The sequence below is a fragment of the Vigna radiata genome, unplaced genomic scaffold, assembly GCF_000741045.1.
Source record: "Vigna radiata var. radiata cultivar VC1973A unplaced genomic scaffold, Vradiata_ver6 scaffold_215, whole genome shotgun sequence".
Lineage (NCBI taxonomy): Eukaryota > Viridiplantae > Streptophyta > Magnoliopsida > Fabales > Fabaceae > Vigna > Vigna radiata.
In genome coordinates, this window is record NW_014541783.1 from 417,418 (window position 1) to 425,452 (window position 8,035).

Consider the following 8,035-nt stretch of genomic DNA (forward strand, 5'->3'; position numbering starts at 1 on the left):
GTTACCCGCGGGTAGTAAATATCCGCGGGTAGTAACTACCCGCCGCGGGTTTTACCCGCGGATACCCGTGCCCGCGGATTTTTTTGCCATCCCTATTTATCACCAAATTAGTGTTTCAAAAATATATAATCGTTATCAAGTCTCTCCTTTTGTGACTCCATCTAGTTCTCCATAAAGATATCTAATTAGGTTAATATTTCCTTTAAACATGTAATTTTAACTAGGGGTGGACAAATGAAACTACACTATACTGTATTGAACTAAAAATTAGTTTATTTAAATTGAACTGAGACAAATTGAACTGAGACAAACTGAACTGAACTATTTTTCTTTTATCTAACTATACTGAACTACTAAATTATACTAAACTACAATATAAACTGAACTGAACTACTAACTATACTAATTTTAATTTGAATTGTACTAATTTTTAAATTAAATAGTATAGCAATACATGTTCTTTTTAATTGAAATTTAATTTAATATTTATCTTATTTTATTCATAAGTATCTTATAAATTGATATTTTAATTATTTGATATTATTATTTTCTATTTTATTTATATTTCTTTCATTATTGGAAATTATTTTATTTATTTATTTTATTTTATTGATAAAAAAATATAAAATATAACGTCACACATTAATACTATATATATATATATATATATATATATATATATATATTATATGTAACTTAAAAAATATAAAAAATATAAATTACTTTTTTTAATTTATATCCATTATATGTTTATTGATAAAAAAATATAAATTTTGTGATAAAAAAATTTTGTTTTAAAAAATTAATTATTAATTTTTTTATGTAAAATGTTTCTTTTATTAATATTTTATTATAAAATAATATTTTTTTGACAAGACAAAGCAGTTAAATGAGAATTAGATCCATGTCATAAAATAGTATACTAAACTATTAGGAAGAGTGAATAAGTTTTTTTAATATAATATAATATAATTAGTACAAATAAATTATTTTTACTCAGTCGTAATTTCAATCTAATAAAAACACGTACAACTCATCATAGGCTACTCCACTTCCATGTGGAAAAGGCAAACACAACAAAGATACGAAGAAGAGTATGGTCTGTTTATCATGTTATTTTTTCTTATATGGAATTTAACTTTAACATTTCTATTATCAAACTTATACTCATACTTAAATTATTTCTTAATAATAAACTTTTATTTATTGAGAGAATTTAATAGGAAGAGATTATATATATATATATATATATATATATATATATGACATTATATTTATGGACATTTTTTCTATATAATATTTAATTTTCTTAATTTTATCCAATATTAAACTTAACTTTACTCTTCACTGAAATCAATTTATAACATTAAACACTCATCTTATCCCTATTTGCTTTTGGTAGACACTTCAAAGAATAATAAAATACACTCACCTTGGTTGATGGCAAATCCACACTTGAAAAAAGTGATAAAATCAAATTGGTATGACAGTATAAACTTAATTACAATCTCATTTGTTATGATTTTCTTTTTAGGGAGTCAAATCCCCAAGCAATCCTTATTGCAGATCCCACCAGTGTAGTTATATCTTAACATAAACTGTAACCATGTGCTCATAAAACTGTTATATCCTTTTGACATAATCTGTTGGGTTTTAACATATAAGATAAAAAGATAAAAGGAAACTGATATATTTTATTATTGAAAATAAATTGTAAATATTTATACTACATAAATTGTAACCAATTTTGAAAAATATATACTAAAATAATTAATTAAATAATACATAAAATCCTCCTAAGAAAAAGGATAGGAATATATTTTTATTTTAAAACTTTGACTCTTTCAACCACGTTACAAAATTCTAATAATCTTCTCCTTGACTCAAAGTCAGCATATTCTAAGTTTTTTCATCCTTGACCGTATCATCTAAAGTTCCACCACTTTTGGAAGTTTCAATCACTTCTGGTTTCTTTATCTTTTCATGAACTGCGTCTAACTCTGAGTTGTCAGTGTCTTTCACCTTTTCAGTATTGCTTTGTTGCTTTACATTTTCAGCTTTTGCTTTGGAAAGAGTTGTCTTAAGATGCTTTTGTTGCTCTAATTTTTCTGGTTTAATTTGAATTTCACCAACTTTAACACCCACTAACTTTACTTTCTTGCCATTCAAAGATGAGGTTCTTTTAGGTCCTCCGACATTTGTATGTACTAACTACAGTTTGTTTGTTGCTCTCCAAGATTTGTCTTTTGGAGAAGGCAACCTCATTTGATCTCCATATTGCAAAGCTGCGCATACATGTGATTTCTCTTCCAATTTAGGTAGCCCTTGTACCTACATATTGTCTTCAACCTTGTGCACAACAAACTGCTCTTCATCAATTAATTAAAGGCAAAGCTCTTGCCTTTCATTTGAACCCTGAATAATTCTTTATTATCTGAATCTTTAATCATGAAAGTTTTATCTGCAAATAAAACTTTATAGCCTTTCTCTAGAAGTTGGCCAACACTCAAGAAGTTTTGGTCAATTTCAAGAACATATAGATTATCAGTAATTAATTTCAAACATGTGCAACCTTCAATCGCGATGGTTCCTTTGCCCTTCACTGCTATTTTTTCTCTGTTTCCAATTCTGACTTTTGTGTTGTAAGTTGCATCAAGATCTTTGAATAATTCTTGATCGTAGGTCATATGGTTTGTGCAATCACTATCAATTAGCCAACTTTCTGTTGGTCTTGCAGTAGCAAAAAGAAACACCAAAAAGTTCTTCTTCTTTATCGTCTTCAACCGCAACTTGTACATTCTCTTGTTTTTTTTGATGACTTGCAGATTTTCTCCACATGTCCTAATTGTCCACATTTATGGTATTTCACATCTAGCCTCCACCAACACTTTGTATGTGGATGATTGTTTTTCTTACAAAAAGGACGTGATGGAAAAACATGAGAGGATTTGCTATCATTTTGTGGTTGAAACTTCCTTACTTATCCTTTTTTTTAGCAATTTAGTTGCCAAAGCCCCTTCAATGTGACATTCTCTCATGAGTCTTCTTTATTCTAGAGCCTAAAGTGCGGTCAAAAGCTCTGCCAAGGTAATAGTAGAAAGATCTTTTGAGTTCTCCAAGGAAGTCAATGTGGCTTCATATCTTTTTGGAATTGTTACAAGTATTTTTTGAATAAATCGAGAATCAAGAATCTTAGTGCCAAGAAGACATATTTTGTTTGCAATGCCGAGAAACTTGTCCGCATAATCATTTATTGTCTCCAAATCTTTCATCCTCTACATCTCAAGTTCTCGAATTAGATTCGAAGCTTGCATTCCTTTGATTCTCTCACTACCTTCATACACTTCCTTAAAAAACTTTCAAGATTTCATGTGTCGTTTTCAACGTCATTATTATGTTGAAAATGACTAGAGATACAACTGTGAACAAAATTGATTTGGATTTGGAATTTTGAAGCCTGCTTTCTTTGTGATTTTTCATTTGAGCAATCGTAGGATTATCTGGCAAGGGAGCCACTTCGTAGTCTTGTTCTACCACTTCGCATACATCGTTAGCATCAAGATATGCTTCCATTTTGATGACCCACATTTGGTAGTTTTGTCCATCAAATACAGGTACAAAAACCGTAGTATGCTTGAGATTCCATCTTATATGTGATGACTATTTTGTGATTGTAAGTGTTTGTAGGTTATAACGTAAGATCTCTTTTGTTCTTGAGAGAAATATATACTAAACTAATTAATTAAATAATGCATAAAATCCTCCTAAGAAATAGGATAGAAATATATTTTTATTTAACATCTTTGATTCTTTCATGTTTTGAATCACAAAATTCCAATTAAAATGAATTACCAATTTTTAAAGGGACAAAAACTGGTGTGGAGCGTAAACCAACACTGTACAAACACCATAAGGACATGAAGAATTGATTAAAAAATTCGATGAATGAAGGGATGAAACGGTAAACTTGGGAAGCAAGTTTCACAGTCTCATAAATTCATATTACCAGTTTCAGCAATGCTAACTGTCACCAATTTCTTTCCAGAACCTTCATAGAAAAGTTCATTTCCATTAATTTTAAAGAGTGTTAACCTTTTAAAATTTAGATGATTTAAAATATAAATACCTGTAAAAAAAATTTTTGCTATAATCTAAATCAGAAGTAATAAAAATACAATTTGCAAAGTAAAATGCATAAAAAAGTAATAACTTGCTGGGGGAAAAGCTGAATATGAAAAGCAATTTACGCGGATACTGAAAAAGCGGGGAAGGGAAAAGAATAATTGAGGTGATAGAGACTCAACAGATTATATCCCTATCGAATGATAAAATATGTTAAATACAATTTTTTCCATTTCGTAGAAAGTGCTGTGGCTTGTGAGAAAAAAAATTCTCATTCTCACGCGGTTTTAGTACAATAAAAGTTACTGAATTTGTTATTGCATCTCTATATCTGTTACTTCACAAATTGAAATACAAAAATTTCAAATATTTATGTATTTGGATTTAGAATCACGACATTTCATATATTTAGTCTTTATATGTTCAATTTTCTTGTAAAATAACCTACGAATAAGATCACTTAAATGCATATTAGAGCTATTCAGTAATAGTTAACATAAGTGCGTGATCTAACTTAAATTATATGTTAATTAATTTTATAGTTATATTAGGAACTTTTTATAAAGTTTGAAAGTATGCCTCAAACTCGAATCTTGAAATATTATTTTCCAACAACAACTTCCTAAGTAAGGAGTCAAGTCAGTGCATGTGGCATTATAAATTCAGTTTCATAAGACAACACAAACACAGTGAAGTCAAGTGTTCACAAAAAGCAATGGATATTGTAGGAATGGGTTTTCGTCCCTCAGATGAAGAACTTGTCGACTTTTACCTCAAACACAAGTTGCTCGATGATGATCTCTGTGTCCATGTCATGACTACCATAGATATTTCCGAGGTGGAACCTTGGGAAATACCATGTCGAAAGCCAAACTTTCCACCCTTCTTCATCATATCAATATTGTCCTTTTTTTTATTTGCTTCTATTTTTATTGTTTTAAATAGAAATATTAGCAAAATCAGTAATCCATTCAAAGACTAGGAATGGTTTTTCTTGAATCTGTTAATTTGAAATACTTAAATAGTAAAAGGTTTAAAATGGAACCCATTTTTGATTGTTTTTTTAAATATTTTATTATCAGAGTACTTCAAATTAATGAAAAAAAACCATTTCGAGTCTTTAAATGATATTTCTGATTTTGTTAACATCTTTATTTAAAATAGTAAAAGTTAAAGTAAATATGAGAGTAAGAAAAAGGACAATGTTAATCTGTGATGAAGAGGAATTCAGTAGCAGCGTGGTTTCTGATTGTGAAAATTAGGCAATATCAGAAGGAGTTTCATCTATAAGGTGAAGCATCTTTCATGAACATATATACACTGTGACATGCGAACATGCTGAGAATTGATACTTCCACCGCTGAGTGCCATACTTCCAAAGAGCATATAAGATTGTCCTGAAGCCTTGTGCCGAGTGGTAGAGCCCTGAAGCTAAGCGGTGGCTTGATGATGTGTCAAAATGAACCTATTTAATCAAGTTCTTTCGAAGGAAACTGAGTCTTTGGTGGCTTGTTGACACAATTTCACTTATGGAGCTCATGGAGGCTGCTTGGGGCTTGTGGGAACACCCTTTTCTTCCTCATTGTGTTTCCTTCTTTTTTCATCTTCCATTTTGTAAGCTTAAGGCTCTTCATGGAAATGAAGAGACAAACCCATTTTTTTGTAGCCATTGAACTCTCATGTACTGTGTAAATGCTGCGATTATATTTATGTCTATTCCATTAAATGCTAATTTCTTGTTTCCATTCTTAATGCTTTCTTGAAATGGTGACGTGCATAGCTTGATTTATGAATTTGCTAGGTTTTGAGGAGAATCTAGTGAACCCTAGGCTTAAAATGAGAGATCTAATGGAACTTGTATATAGGAATGGAACTTGAGACATTAGTTGGCTTAAATCTTATATCTTAATGGAGGTTTGCTTGCTAGTTGTCCAAGGGATTGGTTCTTAGTAAGAAAACCTAGGGTCTTTCACCTAAGCGATTAGGATCTAAGTGTTTTAGTGGGTTGACTTTAATTTTTGATGGAGAGGAGATGTTTCTGTGGGTGCACGAGGGTGAAGCCGGTGAATTTTACCCATAACATTGCCCTTCCATTCCATTTCTTACCTTTCCCTTCTTCTAAGTGTCTCCAACTATCAAATTCCACCTTTAATTCTTTTTTCATTTATTTGCTTGGACATAAATTTACATTCTTTAGTCTAGATGAGTTATTAATCTACAATTCTTTAGTATTACACAAGTCTATTGGGAAATGATACTTAGTATTTTCATTTTATGTTATTTGAGTGATACACTTACTGCGTAATGAACACTAAGGAGAGCTTTCATCTTAAGTCTTCAATTGTTATAGTTTACCACATTTGTCGACTTCACAAGGGCACACATTGTTTGTAAAACTGATAATCTCTCACTCTTTTTTTTTTCTCTCTTAGACACTTAAGCTTACTAACTTTCATACCACTTTGTTAGCAAAACACTCAATTGTGAATAATTTGATTTACTTCGCTTGTGTATTTCATATCAATAAGATACTACAATTTATAGGACAAATTTGTTTTCTTTTCCAAGCCATAATATCTCTAATTATTACACAACACAATACTATATAATGACCATTAATATCCAAAACATAACACACTAAACTCTTAACTTTTACTCTCCTAAAACATCAACTCCAAACTTGGACCAAAATTGAGTTGAGTTGGCCCTCGAAGTCGTGCAGAGTCAGTTAGGTTGACCTAGGTCAAAGGTTTTGAACTTTTTTTATATATCAAAGAATTAACATATTAAATAATTATGTTGATTGACAATTTTATGTTAAATGATTTTATTTTTAAAAATTTATATTTATTTTGTTTGAGTTTGGACTTATCTTAATTGAGATTGTTTTCTAGGAAAAAAATTAAGCCTATTATGTTTGAAAATAAAAAATAATAATAATTAATTAATAAAAATAGTGAAATATACCATGAACATCTAATTTCTTTTTTAATTTTTTTTTTCATTTTTCGTGTAACACTATTTTAGGATGATATTAATAAGTATAACACTTATCTCAACACGTTCTTTAATATAGGTAAAATCAACTTAAGTTTTTAGTTTGATTTAGTTCGATCTTTAGTTCGGATCAACTTTGTTCAACTTTAGGCTAGACCAACTTGACTTAATTTCGGCCTAGAACAACTTGAGTTGTCCTTTCGCATGGACTAACTTATTTTGACTTTAGATCTATATCAATTTGATTCATTTTTCTGTCTGAGCAGACTCCGTTTGACCTTCGTCTTAGACTGGTTGACCCACCGACTCGACTCTCTTTGGCCCGAGCCAATTAAACTCGATTCTTTCGCTTGATTGATTTAATTTGACTTCATCAAGATAGACTAAACTCGAATTTCGACCTAAGCGAACTCAATTCAACCTTTGATTTTGAGTGGTTAGACTCAATTTTCAGGCTTAACATAAAGTATATTTAACTTAACTTAAAACTTATCAACTTTGATTTGACCTAAATAAGACCCAATTGAAACAACCTATTTGATTTAATCTAACCTAATCTCATCTATCTTGAAGTAAGATTGACTCACGTAGACTTACCTATAGGTTACTCTTGAGTGATGACGTGGTTTTTTTAGTTATTTTTATCCTTTGAACTTTTTCTTATATTTATAAAGATTTGGGTTGTAATAAAGGAAATTCTTGATAACAGTATACAAATCTATATGTTCAGGTTAATATATTTCCTCTTATAACATGCAAATATAAGGGGGCATCTCACACAGATCTTATCTACTATGAAATGACTTAGAAGTGTTAATATTATAGTATTTTAAGTTTCTATTTTTAAGGAATGGTCCATTAAGCTATTATTTTTATCCTTTTTAACTACATAGATGTTATAAAGCAGTTATTATAT